Here is a 19,551-nt window from a genome sequence, read left to right as displayed (position 1 = left end):
CTTCTGTTTAGTCTCATTCAAAACAATTCTTGTGTTTCATCTTACCCTTTGAGAAATTGTTGCAAAACAAACATGGATCTCAATTAAAATTTTTAACAATGTGATTAATGTAACTTGCATTCTTTTTTAACGACGTGTTGTGTTTCCCGAGATTCAAGTAGTATGTGATGTAATTCTGTGCTAAGGGAAGAATGTGGCCCAATGTTAATCATGCAAGTGAAAGTTGGTAATTGTATTTATAGTTGGCTTTTGATAAGAAGCCCAGTTTTTGATAACATGCAGGGAACATATTATCTCTGCCTTCACTGGAGAAAGGAGAAGGATGCTGACTGTATTGCTCCTCCTCTACACAGGATAAAAGCAGTCTCAGATCCTAACTGTGATTTGTACCCATAGAGTTCCTTTCCCAGGTGTTGAGCAAGGCAGAGTTTGCCTTTCAGTGCCTGTCTGTGTGAGTGGAGGCTATGCTGAGTTAAGGGTTTGGGTTCAACATGGGGGAAGGCCTTAGGGACAGGGTGAAAGGCTTTCTTCAAGCAATAACTCCACTGGAAAGTTTTTCCCTTTGCAAATCCAAATTCCCTACCTATAATTCCCTTCCCAAATGTCTGAAGCCCAAATTGATCCTACCTCATGAGTCAGTCCAGTGGAAGCCCCCATGTCTCCATGCTGCAACTGATACTGGCGGGGGGGGGGGAGAGAGTTTTTGGGAATCAGAAGTTGTGGCTGCTCTCTGTAGTGGTCTCTTTGCTACGGTCTTTCTACCCCAAACGTCTGTATAGACACACAGACCTCTCCAAACTACCTAGCACCATAGGTGTTCTTCCCTATAAATACGTATATACTGTTGATCCTCAGAGACCTGTATTGTTCTATTGCTTGCAACAGGGCAGCATACAGCAGCACTTGATGCTTGCAGTCTGCAGTATGTCTTGGCGTATAGAGTCAATAGTTGAATTTATGCAGAATGAAACTAATCAGATAAAGCAATGGGGTTTAGGCAGTGAGAAATGGAAAAGACGGAATGAACAGAAACACGTGAGGTTGTGGAGAATAGACTTGTTAGTGTGACTGATGAGCACCAGCTTTGGGCAAAGGGGAGTTGAACAGCTTGTTCTCGTTTATCTCTTATACAAACTTTGTGGATGGAAGTCCTTAAGATTGCTATGAGTCTTGTGTTGGTGGGACAGCCCTGTTTTGGAGGCAGAACAGAATCTTGAGAATACACGGTGCCCAAGTGAAACCTTTTGCTACGTTATGTGTAAAATGAATATTAAGTTCGCACCCCTGAATATGATAATGAGCTTAAAGAAGTAGATGCTAAACATATGCAACTATAGTACTCAACTCTTCATCCGAATCATGCAAAATGTCACCCCAGGGAGGGAGCAGATAAGGTTAGGATATAAAAGACTGTTAGGAGTCAGTGTTAAAAATAGGGGAAGAAGAAAGAAAAAAAAAAAAAAAGAGAAGTAGAAAGAGAAGATGAATTTAGTGAGGAAAAAAAAAAAAAGAGCTGGGGGGGAGAAAGAAGAAATTGGAAAACTAAAAGAGGCTGTGCCCTTTCTCCTCCACCAAAACAGGGACGTCTTGGTAAGCTCTGTGCCTTCACCATTTGGTGAGAAATACCTGGGATAGTATTCTGCTAGCACTATTATCATATATCAGTGCTATTGCAGTAAGTGTGTTTATCAACAGCAATTCCAAATCTGTTATATCTGTCACCTTATTAAATATGTTCAACTTTGTGAAACTGTCTCAGTGAAAGACCTTGGCAGGGCTTTGAAACAGCCAAGCACTGGACTCTGAAAAGTCCCTTTTTTAATGAGGCAGAAATGTGTTTTGTTATAAAATGTGAGCATTAAATTCAGACTGAGGTTACGGGTAGACTTCAGGATTTATATGTGATACTCATGAAAAGCCAAAAACTATTTCTGAAAGTAGGGCAAGGAAGGGAAAGGGAGCTGATCAACAGTTTGAGAGCTGCTGAATTATTCAGACAATATAAGAAATGATTGGTTGCTTTTTTGGAAAACAGTTTCCTTGAGCTAAAGAAAGTTTAATCTGCAGACTTATGAGGATGAAATCAGATGTCATTCTTGTGCAAAACAGTCACTAGAGGAGGATCTTGCAGCCTCTGCTTTTGTTTGTGAATCTGCAGTAGAACTTTTACCTAGCTAATGGTGCGGGATATGGTACTGTCACAGAGATTCTGTAATTGATTATTATATCAAATGATTTTTTATATTACATTTATAATAGATGTTTAATTTGGTTGCTTATTTTTAAGGATTGAAGCATCTCCTCAACAGGGACTATCATATGAAAATGTAATATGCAGTTGGAACTTTGTTGTTGCTAACAGCTTTGTTCTTAGAGTTGTGTTTGCTGCTATATGTACAAATATTTTGTAACTTTGGAGCTACACTTTTTTTGTAGCAATTGTTTTTGTCAACCAGTTGTCAGCTCAGGCAGTTCTCACAGACAATGGAACCTTTTTCTGATTCACCAGCTCAAATTGTGAGAATTACGTTGTGTTTTTGCAGTGGAAAACTCCAGTAACCTTGCACGTTCAAAAGTGATTGTGCAGGCATGACAGTGGGGAGTATGTTAAGCACATAAGAGGAAGGTCCCACTGTCCCAAAATAAGGAGGATAGCTAAGAAAAACAAGACAAGCAATGTCAAATCAGTAAAAACAAAAATCACGGTCTCTCTAGTCACGAGAGAAGAAGGAAAAAAATGTAAAGGAGAAATTAATGGTTGGTCAAATATAATTGTACATATACGGTATAGTAATAAGTATTGAATAGGTTGTGAACCTGTAGTACTCAGCCAATGAGGAAATTGGAGGAATCAAGCATTGGTAATAGGGGATATAAGGTTATAATACACTTCTGCTCTGTGCTTCTGCTTGCAGGATGCCCACCATTGCAATTGAGAATAAAAATGCTACTTTAAAGCCTTTGACACCATCTCCCACCGCATCCTTGCAGCTAAACTGGGGAAGTGCAGTCTGGACGATTGGGTAGTGAGGTGGACTGTAAACTGGCTGAAGAGAAGAAGCCAGAGGGTTGTGGTTAATGGGATGGAGTGGAGTTGGAGTCCTGTATCTAGTGGAGTCCCTCAAGGGTCAGTACTGGGACCGGTGTTGGTCAATACATTCATCAGTGACTTGGATGAGGGAATGGAGTGCACCATCAGCAAGTTCGCTGACGACACTAAACTGGGAGGAGTGGATGACATGCTGGAAGGCTGTGCTGCCATCCAGCGGGACCTCGACAGGTTGGAGAATTGTGCAGGGAGAAACTTAATGAAATATACCAAGGGCAAGTGTAGAGACCTGCATCTGGGCAAGAACAACCCCAGACATCAGTATAAGTTGGGGACTGCCCTGCTGGAGAGCAGTGGAGAGGGACCTGGGAGTCCTGGTGGACAGCTGGGTGACCATGAGCCAGCACTGTGCCCTTGTGGCCAAGAAGGCCAATGGCATCCTGGGGTGTATCAGAAGGGGTGTGTTTAGTAGGTCGAGAGAGGTTCCCCCCCCCCTACTCTGCCCTGGTGAGACCACATCTGGAATATTGCATCCAGTTCTGGGCCCCTCAGTTCAAGAAGGACAGGGAACTGCTTGAGAGAGTCCATCTCAGAGCCATAAGGATGATTAAGGGAGTGGAGCATCTCTTACGAGGAAAGGCTTGAGGGATCTGGGTCTTTTTTAGCTTGGAGAAGATTGACGGGTGACCTTATTAATGTTTATAAATATGTAAAGGGTGAGTGTCAGGAGGATGGAGCCAAGCTCTTCTCAGTGACATCTAATGATAGGACAAGGCGCAATGGGTGCAAGGTGAAACAAAGGACGTTTCACTTAAATATGAGACAAAACTTTTTTTCAGTGAAGGTGACAGAACACTGGAACAGGCTTCCCAGGGGGGTTGTGGGTTGTCTCCTTCTCTGGAGGCATTCAAAATGTGCCTAGACGTGTCGAGGGAGGTGTGAGATATGTTTATCTGATTCGTGTCAGTATGGAACAATGCTAGGGCCGCATGGTATGATGAATGTGACCTTCTGTCTTACATACCCTTGTATAAGCACAAGTCTAAGAAAAACAGAGTGGTTAATGTATATAGTTCTTGTATCTTGCAAAGGAATGTTTTAGCAAGTCGTGTCAATAGAGAGCTTGAAGGGAAATGTATTTGTAGGCTTTTCCTTGAAGTCTCTGATATCTGGGGGGTTTCAGAATAACTGCTAACTATTATGACTATTGCATGGGACACTATGCAAGTCTCTGATATCTGGCCAGGAGGTTAAGGAGATGGGGAGAGCTGAAGAACAACTAAAAGACAAAGCTTGCAGGGGACGTTGCACAAGTCTCTGACATAGAGCCAAGTTGGACAAAGGAGAAGGACAAGAGGGAGGAAGACTATGAGCCTTCAGCACGAGAGACCCCCAGAGACCCCCAGAGGGACCACCAGAGACTGATACGCATGCTCCAGTAGGAGGGTTTGGATTCCGGAAACTAATTATAATAACCCTGTTTTTTTTAGAAGTAGTAATGAATATGTATTAGCTTAGGAGCATAAAAAACAGCTGCTTGATGTAACTGGTGTGCGTCTTGGTGGAGCAGAGACTCCTGGCGCACTGTACTGGGTCTGGCTGGAATGTTAACTTTCCCGGCAGCAGCCCATTCAGTGCCATACTCTGTACTTGTAGCTGGAACAGCAGTGTTATCACACCAGTGCTGTGTCTACTGCTGAGCAGCAGTGGCACAGCATTGGGCCTTTCTCTAACCCTCCTAGGGGGTGGGCAAAAAAGTGAGGAGAGAAACATCACTAGGGCAGCTGACCTAAACCAATCAAAGGGATATTCCATACCATGTGGTGTCACACTCAGCAATAAAAGGTGGAAACAGGAAGAAGAGGGGAGGGGTGGGCTCTCGTTGAGAAGACGTCGGTCCTCCTCTCGAACACCGGCTGCGTGCGTTGAGGCCTTGCTTCAAGGACGTGGTCAATCATCGCTCATTTGTGGGAAGTAGAGAGTAATTTCTTTCCTCTGCACTTCCATATAGCTTTCATTTATTTTGTTTGTTTGTTTTCCTCCCTTTTTCCCCTTTCCCTTTTATTTCCCCTTAGTTAAATTGTTTAGTTCATGGTAGTCTTTATTTAATTATTATAATTATTTCCCTTTAATTAAATTATCCTTATCTCAACTCATGAGTTGTTCTTTGCTTTACTTCTCCCCCTCCTTATCTAAAGGAGGGGGAGTGAGAGAGCGGTTGTGGGGTTTAACTGCCCAGCACGGTAAAACCACCACAGTCCTTTTTGGCGCCCAACGTGGGGCTCGAAGGGTTGAGATAACAATAGAATTGATTAAACGCATACAACTAACACGCTTGCTTGCTAGTAACCATGTTCCTTGCCCTGTTAATAATAATGGCTTTGTTCATATGTCATGCAATTCGTGTCATATTCTCCTTTCTCCTATATATCCGATCCGACAAAGTGCTACAATCTGTGTTCACTTTTTTTAATTCGTTGTGCTGCCAAGCACTGACCTTGGTTTTACTCTGGAATTCAGGCTCTGCGCTGTTATCATTTGGGTCCCATGGAAACTATCTTTCAGAGAATATTCAGAACTACGCTGCCTTCCTTTTCTCATCTGGACACCAGTTTATTGATAATATCAGGAATGGTACCTTTCCCTTCTTTCACAGTGGGCTAATTACAACAGTTTGGGAATATTTTGAAGATCCATCTGTAACCCATGTATTGCTATTTCTAATTCTGAATAACAGGTTTCATTTTCTCTCTAAGATTAGTCGATTGTTTAGAAAACTTATTTGGGAATCTGTCCCGAAACAGTCTCGTGGTGAGTGGCACGGTGTGTGGGATGATGTTAGCAGATACCTGTCACGAGTGTCTCCTCCAATAGTTTTGAACTTCACCCCTGAGCAAGTGCTAAATCCTAAAAACTTGGTAGAATGTTTGAGAGTTGTATGTCCTGATCCTGATAATGCCGGAGAACGACAGCTTGCAGCATTGTGCTGGGTCCTGGTTTATTCCTATCAAACACTGTTTAACATCATCCAGCAACTTGAAGAGAGGGAGGAAGTCTCTGAATCTGATGACCAAGTAACACATGCTGTGGCTGACCCAGAGGACCAACCAACTATGGTATCAGTCGCCCCCATAGTCAAGTCAAAACAATGGAAACGGAGGTCAGCTCATTTAGTAAGGGAAGAAGGCTCTCCTAAGAAGGAGGGAGAAGGGGAATTGGCAGGCACCTCTAAAGCAGAGCCGTCACAAAAACAGCAGGAAGACGAGACGGAAATCATAAAGGAATCAGAAATCACTCGATCCTTATCCCTGAGTGAGATGCGAGAAATACGAAAGGATTATGGTCGACGCCCAGGTGAACACATCCTCTCTTGGCTGCTCTGATGCTGGGATGCTGGGGCCAGTAGCCTACAACTAGAAGGCAATGAAGCCAAGCAGCTGGGATCCCTCTCTAGAGAAAGGGTAATCGACAAAGTAATTGGGAGAGGAGCACAGGCCCTCAGCCTCTGGAGACGACTCCTGGCAGCTATCAAAGAAAGATATCCCCATAAGGAAGATATTGTATATCACATAGGCAAGTGGACCACTGTGGATAAAGGTCTCCAACATCTGCGGGAATTAGCTGTGCGGGAGATGATTTATAGTGATTTGGACAATGCCCAGACACCTCAAGACCCCGATGAAGTCCAGTGCACAACATCCATGTGGCGTAAATTTGTGCGGAGTGCACCATCAGCACATGCCAGTACCCTGGCAGCAATTCACTGGGATGAGGGGATGGGACCAACAATGTATGATGTTTCCTGCCAGCTTCAAAAATATGAAGACAATCTCTCTGCTCCGCTACAGTCCTGTGTCTCAGCTGTGGAGAAATTGTCTAAAGGACTTGACAAGCTTGTGGAGAAAGTATATTCCCCCTCATCTAGACAGAGTGATACTTCAGCCACTAAGAATCAGCATTCGCCTGCTCAAGAGAGAGAGTACCCAAGACGTACACCACGTGGCACCTTGTGGTTTTATCTACGTGACCATGGGGAAGATATGAGGAAATGGGATGGTGTGCCTACTTCAACCCTAGCTGCTCGGGTACGTGAACTGAAAGGAAATACAGCAGCAAGAAGAGGGGCTCCTAAGAGAAATGCTGCTCCAGTTTCTATTGGGCAGTACCCCAGAGGCAGTAGAAGAGCTGATGTTATTCTTGACCACGATGAAGGGACCTCTACCTCTCATTTGCCAGAATTTGTGCATTTGCAAGAATTAAGTGGCAGACGTTCCAGCCAGGACTAGAGGGGCCCAAGCCTCTGGCCAGGTAGAGGAGAGGGATAACCGGATTTATTGGACTGTGTGGATCCGATGGCCTGGAACATCAGAACCACAGGAATACAAAGCTTTAGTGGACACTGGCGCACAATGTACCATAATGCCATCAGGCTACCAAGGGACAGAACTCACCTGTATCTCTGGAGTGACAGGGGGATCCCAACAACTATCTGTACTGGAAGCTGAAGTGAGTCTAACTGGGAATGAGTGGCAAAAGCATCCCATTGTGACTGGCCCAGAGGCTCCATGCATCCTTGGCATAGACTATCTCAAGAGAGGGTACTTCAAGGATCCAAAAGGATACCGGTGGGCTTTTGGCATAGCTGCTTTGATGCTTTGAGCACAGAGAAGATTAGGCAGCTGTCTACCCTGCCTGGCCTTTCAGAAGACCCTTCTGTTGTAGGATTGCTGAAGGTTGAAGAACAACAGGTACCAATTGCTACCACAACGGTGCACCGACGGCAATATCGCACCAACCGAGACTCCCTGATTCCCATCCATGAGTTGGTTCACCGACTGGAGAGTCAGGGAGTAATCAGCAAGACTCGCTCACCCTTTAATAGTCCTATATGGCCAGTACGAAAGTCTAATGGCGAGTGGAGGCTAACAGTGGACCATCGAGGCCTGAATGAAGTCACGCCACCACTGAGTGCTGCAGTGCCGGACATGCTAGAACTTCAGTACGAACTAGAGTCAAAGGCAGCCAAGTGGTATGCCACAATTGATATTGCTAATGCATTTTTCTCCATCCCTTTAGCAGCAGCATGCAGGCCGCAGTTTGCTTTCACTTGGAGGGGCATCCAATACACCTGGAATCGGCTGCCCCAGGGGTGGAAACACAGCCCTACCATTTGCCATGGACTGATCCAGTCTGCACTGGAGCAAGGGGGAGCTCCTGAGCACCTTCAGTACATTGACGACATCCTCGTGTGGGGCAACACAGCAGAAGAAGTTTTTGAGAAAGGGAAGAAAATAATCCAAATTCTCCTGAAAGCTGGTTTTGCCATTAAAAAGAGCAAGGTCAAGGGGCCTACACAGGAAATCCAGTTCTTGGGGGTAAAATGGCAGGATGGACGTCGCCATATTCCAATGGATGTGATCAATAAAATAACAGCAATGTCTCCGCCAACTAGCAAAAAGGAAACGCAAGCTTTCCTAGGCCTCGTGGGATTCTGGAGAATGCATGTGCCAGGCTATAGTCAGCTTGTGAGTCCTCTATATCGAGTGACTCGAAAGAGAAACTATTTTGAGTGGGGCCCTGAGCAACAACAGGCATTTGAACAAATCAAACAAGAAATAGCTCGTGCAGTAGCCCTTGGGCCTGTCCGTACTGGACCAGCTGTGCAAAATATACTGTACACTGCAGCTGGGGAGCATGGGCTCACCTGGAGCCTTTGGCAGAAAACCCCAGAAGAAACTCGAGGTCGACCTCTGGGCTTCTGGAGTCGGGGCTATCGAGGATCAGAAGCCAATTACACCCCAACTGAAAAGGAAATACTCACAGCATATGAGGGTGTTCGAGCTGCTTCAGAAGTTGTGGGTACAGAGGCACAGCTCCTCTTGGCACCGCGGCTACCTGTGTTACATTGGATGTTCAAAGAGAAAATTCCCACTACACACCATGCAACTGATGCTACATGGAGTAAGTGGATAGCGTTAATTACACAGCGGGCTCGAATGGGAAAACCCAATCGCCCAGGAATCCTGGAAGAGATTATGGACTGGCCGGAAGGCAGAGATTTCGGAGTGCCAACAGAAGAGGTAACCCGTGCTGAAGAGGCACCACCATACAATGAGTTGCCAGAAGACAGAAAGCAGTATGCGTTGTTTACTGACGGATCCTGCCGTGTGATAGGGAGCCATCGGAAATGGAAAGCTGCTGTGTGGAATCCCATACGACGAGTTGTGGAAGCCATGGAAGGGGAAGGTGAGTCGAGTCAGTATGCAGAAGTAAAAGCCATACAACTAGCCCTAGATATCGCCGAAAGAGAAAATTGGCCAGTATTGTATCTTTATACTGACTCATGGATGGTGGCAAATGCTCTGTGGGGGTGACTGCAGCAATGGAAAGAGAGCAACTGGCAGCGCAGAGGTAAGCCTATCTGGGCTGCTACCCTGTGGCAAGATATTGCTGCCCGGGTAGAAAACCTGGATGTTAAAGTACGTCATGTAGATGCCCACATGCCCAAGAGTCGCACTACTGAAGAACATCAGAACAACAAAGAAGTGGATCGAGCGTCGAAAATTGAAGTGGCTCAGGTGGACCTAGACTGGGAACGTAAGGGTGAGCTGTTTGTAGCTCGATGGGCCCATGAAACATCAGGACATCTGGGGAGAGATGCCACTTACAGATGGGCTCGTGATCGAGGGGTGGACTTGACCATTGAGGCCATCACACAGGTTACCCATGAGTGTGAGACCTGTGCTGCAATCAAGAAAGCCATGAAGGTAAAATCTCCCTGGAACAGGGGGAGATGGCTAGGGTTTCAATATGGTGAGGCCTGGCAAATTGACTATATCGGACCACTCCCAAAAACTCGCCAAGGCAAACGGTACATACTCACCATGGTAGAAGCAACTACTGGGTGGCTGGAAACATACCCTGTAAACCATGCCACAGCCCGAAACACTATCTTGGGCCTGGAAAGACAAGTATTGTGGCGTCATGGTACACCAGAGAGAATTGAGTCTGACAATGGGAGTCATTTCCGAAACAATCTTGTTACCTCCTGGGCAAAGAGGCATGGTATTGAGTGGGTGTACCACATCCCTTACCACCCACAAGCCTCTGGGAAGGTTGAGAGGTACAATGGACTGTTAAAGACTATGTTACGAGCATTAGGTGCTGGGACGTGGAAACAATGGGACACAAATCTACCAGAAGCCACTTGGCTAGTTAACAATAGGGGGTCTGACAGCCGTGCTGGTCCTGCCGAAACAAAACCCCTACACACTGTGAAAGGAGCTAAGGTTCCCGTAGTGCATATAGGAAGGTGGATGGGGAAGGCAGTGTGGGTTGCTCCTGCCTCGGGAAAAGGCAAACCCACTCGTGGGATTGTCTTCGCCCAAGGACCAGGGTATACCTGGTGGGTCATGCAAAAGAATGGGGATATCAAGTGTGTGCCTCAAGGAGATTTGACATTGAGAGAAAACTAATCTATAATCTAAGTTATATGTTGTAGGAAGATGCTGTAGGATCAACGACAGGTCAACTTTGCAAGGAGCCGGGCAGTGCAACAAGGACTTGAGCTAAGCTGGTGCTGGTGTCCAGACATCCAACTCCGCCTGCCTTGAGTGGCCACTTTGGCAGATGAAGACCTAATCATCAACAGTTCTTATGAACATTTTCCAAGAAAGACCTATGGAATGAAAAGATACACCTGCCTATTGATCCTGTCCTGTTAAATCCTTGTCCTGTTAAAGGACAAGGGATAATGATGAGAATGCTTGTATGCTAAAGTATGGGGATCTGAGTGTGACACAAATGTTATGGAATAAGGGGTGGAGGTTGTACTGGGTCTGGCTGGAATGTTAACTTTCCCGGCAGCAGCCCATTCAGTGCCGTACTCTGTACTTGTAGCTGGAACAGCAGTGTTATCACACCAGTGCTGTGTCTACTGCTGAGCAGCAGTGGCACAGCATTGGGCCTTTCTCTAACCCTCCTAGGGGGTGGGCAAAAAAGTGAGGAGAGAAACATCACTAGGGCAGCTGACCTAAACCAATCAAAGGGATATTCCATACCATGTGGTGTCACACTCAGCAATAAAAGGTGGAAACAGGAAGAAGAGGGGAGGGGTGGGCTCTCGTTGAGAAGACGTCGGTCCTCCTCTCGAACACCGGCTGCGTGCGTTGAGGCCTTGCTTCAAGGACGTGGTCAATCATCGCTCATTTGTGGGAAGTAGAGAGTAATTTCTTTCCTCTGCACTTCCATATAGCTTTCATTTATTTTGTTTGTTTGTTTTCCTCCCTTTTTCCCCTTTCCCTTTTATTTCCCCTTAGTTAAATTGTTTAGTTCATGGTAGTCTTTATTTAATTATTATAATTATTTCCCTTTAATTAAATTATCCTTATCTCAACCCGTGAGTTGTTCTTTGCTTTACTTCTCCCCCTCCTTATCTAAAGGAGGGGGAGTGAGAGAGCGGTTGTGGGGTTTAGCTGCCCAGCACGGTAAAACCACCACACGCACCCAGCACTGTTTGCTTACCTCTATTCCTTTAATAAATTGTAAACTTTGATTATAGTCCTATTTTGAAGACTGAGCCATTTATTACAAATGGGGGCTCATCCGGGATGGCTTTGGTTCCTGAATTCTGATTTGATCTAGGAGAGGTGCCCCACCATTTGGTGACTCCTGTTTGAGTCAGGTCGGGACTAATGCCATCTTGAACCTGAATAAAGGTAAGCAAAGATTTTGATTTTTTTATGAGCTCCCTTGCCGGCTGCAGCACTGTATTTTGCCTGTAATTCTGTGCGTGAAGATCTGAATGAAGACGACGGAGTCCTAAGTGTTTAAGGAGTATACCATTTGGTTGGGTGGGATTCGGTTGCCTGTGTGTGTAAGAGTGTGACTGAGACGGAACTTAGTTCCGAAGCGAGTGTGGAGGTCTTCTAACCGCGGTTCCAGTCTCCCGTGAGGGACTTGCCCGGTGAAGGACCGAAGGGATTCCTATAGGATTCGTGGGTGGGTGATAGGTCGTAAACCCCCTGCAAGACACTCTTACTAAGGTAAACAAGGGCTGTGGGAATTGCCATAGTAAAATTCCTACATGGGTCAGACAGAATTGAAGACCAAGGACCAGAAGAAAGGGAGAAAAATACCAGAAAGTCCATTAGGAATAATGATTAGAAATTGGAACAATAGGGGCCCCAGAAAATGAAAGAATAAATTAAAAATGGTCCATTATTATATGATAGAATGACCAAAAGAACCCTTAAGACCCCATGTATTTTGGTCGATATTTGGGTCCATGGAGGACTGGGTCTGTCAGGCTTTGAACATTAATGTTAATAGTAGAATAACTGTGGATCCAGAAGAGAGCAAGTATGCTGCAGCTGAAACATTGGAATTAGAAATTAGAGAGCGATTGATTAAGAATGAATATGTGCTACATTTGTGATGTACTGTGTTTGTGTTGCGCTTAGACCTCCAGATTACAGGAGCCCCTCGGACCCCGAGAACCAGATCAAAATAACCTCATGATTCGGACTTTAACCAAGGGGTCTGAGATAAGGAGGACTGTTCACAAAGGGACAGGTTATGCATATGTATAGGAGTGTTGGGAAACTTCATGTATATGTAACTCTTTACTAGATATAACCAAAGCAAGTTGCCACATTAGGCGTGCACGACTTTGGTGGGACTACCCCCCCCCCGGTGCCGCCCAGAACTGAGTAAACATACCTACTTTACAATCTTACTGATTGTGGAGTCAGCTTTCTGTGAGTCATTTTGGTGAGCCAGGCAGGAGACACTCTGCTCGGCTGCGGGATCGGCTGCGGCGCGGACGCCCCTAGGTGCACCCTGAGTATTTTGCTCAGAGGGGACTCCACTCTTAGCTGCTCACCGCGGGAGCAGACAAAGATCTGAAGCTGCGGACAAACGGTATGTTTTTAGCTGCTGGAGGGATACTAACTGGAGTGTTAATAATTGTATGTCTTGTTCTTAAATGTCCAGGTATTTTGTGTTGAAAGTATTTGTGTAAGTGTGAGGGTTTGAAACAAAGTGGAATAAGTCACTCCACGAAGAACACAGTCAGAGACAATACTTATTTGGTTGGTTATCATTCTAAATTATATTCTTGTGGTATGAATGAGATGTGCTAGAGGCCTCTCTGTGTGATTGCGTGATTGTGCCGTGTGAGTGAGACGCAGCGTCGCTGCAAAACGAGTGAGGAGTTCCGATCCGTGGTTCCCTATTCTCCGCAAGGGGAGTGGGCGGAGACGAACGAAGTGCGTGACAGACCGAAAAGAAGTGCTGTTTTATCCAAGTGTTGATTGGTGGTGCCTAATATATGGGCCTGGTGGTATATCTTGTGATCCTATTTTTTCTCTTAAATGCTTTGAGTGTGACAAGAAAAAAGGTGGGAGCGTTATCTAAGTAACTAACAGTTGAGAAGTGTTGGTGTATTTGCTGCAGTGTTTGGTCAGTTTCCCAAGTACTGGCGGGGGGGGGAAGGGGGCTGACTGATTATCAAAGCGGTAGAACGGAGAGAGTCATTTCTTTGGTGGTTCGGGCTTGAGCCCTGAGCGAGTTTATTTAGGCGTCAATACCTTTTAAACCCCCATATTGACAGATACACAGGAGTGATTCCTTGTTTTGTATGGGCTTACTAACAAAGCGCATGAGAAAAATTGGCATTCAGATTGAAATTCGGTCCTGTTGAAATGTAAATTTTTGTGGAAAAGGTGGTAATGTTTGTCTAGAAGACTGAAGGCTGCGTGCTCCAGCTGTTTTCCTGAAGTTCCGTGGATTTATGATTGAAACGGGGCTCGTTAATAATTTGAAATAGTAAAATTTGTATGTGGGAAGAAGAGTTTAATCCCAGAGAATTGGGACGTTTGGGAAGAAGATTAGGAAAAGATAGTAAAAACCCGCAGTAAAAAGGTTTGCCTGGAAATTGAAACAAAGGACAGTAACTAGTAAGGAATAGTAATAAATACATAAATAAATAAACAAATAAAAGGGAATGGGAAATCAAGGAAATGGGTAATATCCAAAACAAAGACATTTTAAAGAAAGCCTCCTTGGGTGCACATTGGCACATTCGAAGGATATTGTTAGAACTGGGGGCACAGAAAGGAAGAGGACTTTCACTGAGTATTGCAATCAGTGGTGGCCACTATATAAACTAAATGGCCACTTTATGGATCAGTCGACTATAACACTATCTTGCAATTAATGTTGGTTTTGAGGAGAGAAGGAAAATAGGATTAAATGTATTATACTGGTATGTTGTTTCAGCATCTTAGAGGGAAAAGGAGTGGAATTAAGTTGGCCCCTGATTTAGCCTTTGGTGTTGGCATGAGAAAAATACAGGCTGGAGAAAAATAAAGGAAGGGTTAAAAGAGTTGTTGACGGTGTTAAAGGTGTGACATGTAGTATTTAACAGAGCTGTTTGAAGTTGAATGAGCAGGGAAAGAGGATGTAGGAATGTTAATAGTTCTGCCTCAACAGGAGGCTGTGATCTCAAAATCACCGGTGTGAGCCCTCTGGGGCAGAGGGACCATGATGGGTCCGAGAGAGTTGTCATGGAAACAGAAAAGCAGTTAACCTTTAAAACAACTTGAGTTTATGAGTGAGCTCAGATTGCCAATGAGACCGCTCAGGGAACTGTTGACGATTGCATTCCCCTAACCGACCCCACGCTGAGACTATAGTCACCCTGGAAATAATGAATGGTAAATACCAAAATCTGGTTAAATTGGGAATTGAGAATCTGTTCCAACAAAATCCAAAAGAAACCCCTATGGAATTTTTGGTCCGACTATGAAATGCAATGGAAAACAAAACAAACAAACGAAACTGGAGAAAATAGGGGCTAAATTAGAACAAGGAAAATGGACACTGCCAGACAGGCAAGAGATATTGCCAAAAGATTATGTGAAGCAAATATTGGGACATTTGCATGCACAAACACATTGGGGTACAAAGGCGTTAAGTGATCATTTACTAAAACAATTTGGTTGCACTGTTTGTTTGTTTGTTTGTTTTTTGAAATAGCAAAGCAAATTACACAACATTGCATAACTTATCAGAAGATTGATTTAAAGATCAAAGCCGAAATTTCTTTAAGTGGTATATTCTTTATTGCAGCGCTGGATGCACGGGGGATCCTTCCGCCTATCGTGCATGTTTGAAGTGACAAACTATCTCGTATTTATACAGCGAAACAATGAATATTCAATTAACACCTATACATATTCATTACCTAACCCCGCCTACCCTCGCTTCGTATGCTAATTAGCTTATCAGTCCTTGCGCTTGCGCAAAGCCTTCCAAGAATTGTGGGCCAGGGTCTCCAGGATGTGGGCAGTGGTCTTTGGGAGGAAGGCCGTAGGTCTTCCTCGTAATGCACTTTCTTAATCAGTTGTTTTCCAGGCTGTAAAAATGCTGAGTTGTCTTTCGGTTTAACTGGGGGTCGGCGGATAACAGGATGTCTCAGTTAACAAGACATAACAGACAGTTGACTCAAGTTATCTCAAGTCTCAGCCTGACTGAGTGTTAACGGATAATGGGGTGTTTTCAAATAACAAAATGCTTAAACGTAACAGAAGGTCTACAGATAACAAGATGTTGTTTACTTTGTCCTTGCTAACTTTTAATCACAAGTTCTATTCTATCCTAAAGTAAGTTTATACAATATCAATCCACAAGCTTTATTCTATCCTAAAGTGAGTTTATACTATATCAAGATAAATAAGAAAGAATTTCAACAAGCAGCCACATTTATTACATGTAGATCTATAGAAAACCCACAGTTTGCAACTGTGGATGTCACTGGGAAAACCGACTGAAATTGCAAATGCACTGGAGATGTTGGTCCAAGTCTTTTGGGAATTGGAAAGGACTTTTGAGAACCTGTGCTTGATAATGTCTTTGTTTCATATGCCTTCTGGTAGGCTGCTTCTGCTCCATAAGCAATCACCGGCCCTATCTTTCCAAACACATTCACTGTTTATCTAGACTTGATTTAATTTTCCTGTGACTTTCTTAATACAGTATTATTTTTTTAAACTAATATTTTGGACATGTAGAATTGTGGTCTACAACATTTACAGTTTATGTCACACTTTCAAATAGAGTTTAGACGCTTCCTTTTCCTGAAGAAGACCCAGTCTTTGAGCAATGAGGGAGGATGTGCTGTCTGCTTCTGTGATAACAGTTAATACTCAGCTGCATTTAAAGAAATGATTGGATTATTATGTTGTTGAAATATAGATCTGTGTTACTACAAGACTTTGCCTGAATTATGTATTCATTGAGTAGGAAACCTTACATCTCCTAAATTAGTACCTAATTTCAACTACTTTGGAAAAAAACAGCAATTGTGTCTTTATTTGCACCCGTGTAACAAAAGCGTAACTACTGCTAAAAGTAATAGAGAGGGGACGAGTTTTCACAGTGTTAACATGTATGTTTGGCTTCACACACCCAACCTTTCTGCCTATGTGTAGAGCAGTGACAATTTAAGTATTTTTTAACTACTGTGGAGGCTTTAATTGTCAATGAAATAAATAGCGACGCCCTGTTGGTGATTGGTAGGAGCAAATAAACCTTTACTTCAGCACTGTAAAAAAAAAAAAAAAAAAAAAACAGCTTATAGGCCTTTCGAGAAAGTACAAGTTGATTTCACTGAATTGCCCAAAGTAGAGAGGATGAAATATCTATTGGTAATAGTAGATCATTTAACACAATGGGTAGAAGCTTATCCCGTAGCATGAGCTACAGCACAAATGGTGGTAAAAATTCTATTAGAACACCTGATACCTAGATATGGGATAATCCAGTACATTGATTCTGATCAGGGCACACACTTTACTTCTAAAATAATAAAATTATTATGTCAATCATTAGGTATTCAGTGGGAATACCATACTCCATGGCACCCACAAAGCTCAGGGAAAGTAGAAAGAATGAATCAAACAATAAAACAACAATTGGCTAAATTAATGATCGAGCCACAGATGAACGAAATGCTTACCATTGGCACTTTTAAACATAAGAACTAAACCACAAAGTGAGACTGGATTATCACCATATGAAATGTTATATGATATGCCTTATTCTCAAGGGATGCTTCTAGGGAACAATGTAGTTGAGGATCGTAGCATCCAGAAATATATAATTACTATTGGAAGGAGATTACAAGAGCTAAGAGAAATTGGAATGATGGCTCAAACACCACCTTTAGGGTTTGCTATTCATAAGATACAACCAGGAGACAAGGTCTTAATAAATAAACCTGTAGGGAAGAATCACTGAACCCCTGATGGGAGGGAGTGTACCTTGTTTTACTGACTACTGAAACAGCTGTGAGAACAGCAGAAAGGGGTTGGACCCACACATCCAGAATAAAAGGACCAGTAACTACCGAAACTTGGAGGGTTGAGTCCGCTCCTGGGAAACTGAAACTCAAGCTAAGGAAGAACTAATATTCTGGCAACGAGGCTCTGCATGAAGTAAGGATGCCAAATAAAGGGGACAAGCCTGAAGGGAGGAAAGGGAGGAGGCAAGACCGGGGCAAGACCCTCCACTGCAGTGTGTATGGTCTACCGAGGGAGGCAACCCCTATGGGTATTGACTGCTGAGTGAGAGGGCCTCGACCGAACTTCTCCCACACGAAGGTCAGGTTGTCCCGAGAAAATAACATAAGAACCTCTTTTTTTAAACCCTTATAAAATTGTGATTCGTTTTCCAGGAGCTGGATCACCCTGACAGGCTGAACAGTAACACAAGCCTGAATCGACCCTGAAAGCGGGCCCAACCCCTTGATTGAAGGTGTTTGCCTATTATGGTCCAGCTACATGGGCAGAAGACGGATCCTGGGGCTATAGGACCCCAATATATATACTTAATAGAATAATTAGGTTACAAGCTGTAATAGAAATAGTTATAAATAAAACCGGAGAGGCACTTGGATTAATTGCAAAGCAAAATACCAAGATGAGAACTGCTTTGTATCAAAATTGCTTAGCTTTGGATTATTTACTAGCACAAGAAGGAGAAGTCTGTGGAAAATTTAACTTTAGTAATTGCTGTTCAAAGATTGATGATGAGGGTGTTTCTTCCTAGTAGCTGATAGAATGTCATGTTCTGATTTAGGATGAGAAGAGTGCTGATAACATGCTGATGTTTTAATTGTTGCAGAGCAGTGCTTACACCAAGCCAAGGACGTTTCAGCTTCTCACCCTGTCCTGCCAGTGGCCAGGCTGGGGGTGCAAGAGCTGGGAGGAGGGCCAGACTGCTCGGGGTTAGGCTGGGCATCGGACAGCAGGTGGTGAGCAATTGCATTGTGCATCACTTGTTTCGTACACATTATTACTACTAGTACTATTATCATCATTATTGTCATTATTATTATTGTTGTTATTATTTTCTTGTCTTTATCTCAATTCACAGGATTCACTTTCCCGTTTCTCTCTCCCATCCCAGAGAAGGAGGGGGGGAGGCAAGCGAGCGGCCATGTGTTGTTTAGCTGCCCACTGGGTTAAACCACAACAGAAAGAAAAGCTGTAAATGAACTTGTAAAAGAAATGAAGAAAATTGCACGTGTCCCAGTTCAAATTTGGAATGGAATCGATCTAAGAGGATTATGGGAGGTGGCTTTATGGGTGGTGATTGGTTTGCTAAAATAAGGGTGGTTGTATTGGGGATATGTGGAGGACTGTTAATAATTCCATACTTAATACACTCAATACAAGGAATACAAGGAATGCAAATATCTGCGGTACCTGTTGACCCAGAACCAGGGAAAGAGAAAACCCATTCTCTGATGATAAAAAAAACAAATAAAGATCCAGAATTGGTATCAATTGGTATAACTTTGGCAAGTATTGACTTGATTAGAAAGGAAAACACGAATCAATGCCATGAAAAAGGAGATGGGGGATTGTGAAATATGTTTATCTGATTCGTGTCAGTATGGAACAATGCTAGGGCCGCATGGTATGATGAATGTGACCTTCTGTCTTACATACCCTTGTATAAGCACAAGTCTAAGAAAAACAGAGTGGTTAATGTATATAGTTCTTGTATCTTGCAAAGGAATGTTTTAGCAAGTCGTGTCAATAGAGAGCTTGAAGGGAAATGTATTTGTAGGCTTTTCCTTGAAGTCTCTGATATCTGGGGGGTTTCAGAATAAATGCTAACTATTATGACTATTGCATGGGACACTATGCAAGTCTCTGATATCTGGCCAGGAGATTAAGGAGACGGAGAGAGGTGAAGAACAACTAAAAGACAAAGCTTGCAGGGGACGTTGCACAAGTCTCTGACATACAGCCAAGTTGGACAAAGGAGAAGGACAAGAGGAAGGAAGACTATGAGCCTTCAGCACGAGAGACCCCCAGAGGGACCACCAGAGACTGATACACATGCTCCAGTAGGAGGGTTTGGATTCCGGAAACTAATTATAATAACCCTGTTTTTTTAGAAGTAGTAATGAATATGTATTAGCCTAGGAG

Source organism: Aythya marila (genome assembly GCF_965140915.1).
Source record: "Aythya marila genome assembly, chromosome: W".
NCBI lineage: Eukaryota > Metazoa > Chordata > Aves > Anseriformes > Anatidae > Aythya > Aythya marila.
The sequence above is the reverse complement of the archived record's forward strand: the minus strand, read 5'-3'. Positions refer to the sequence as shown.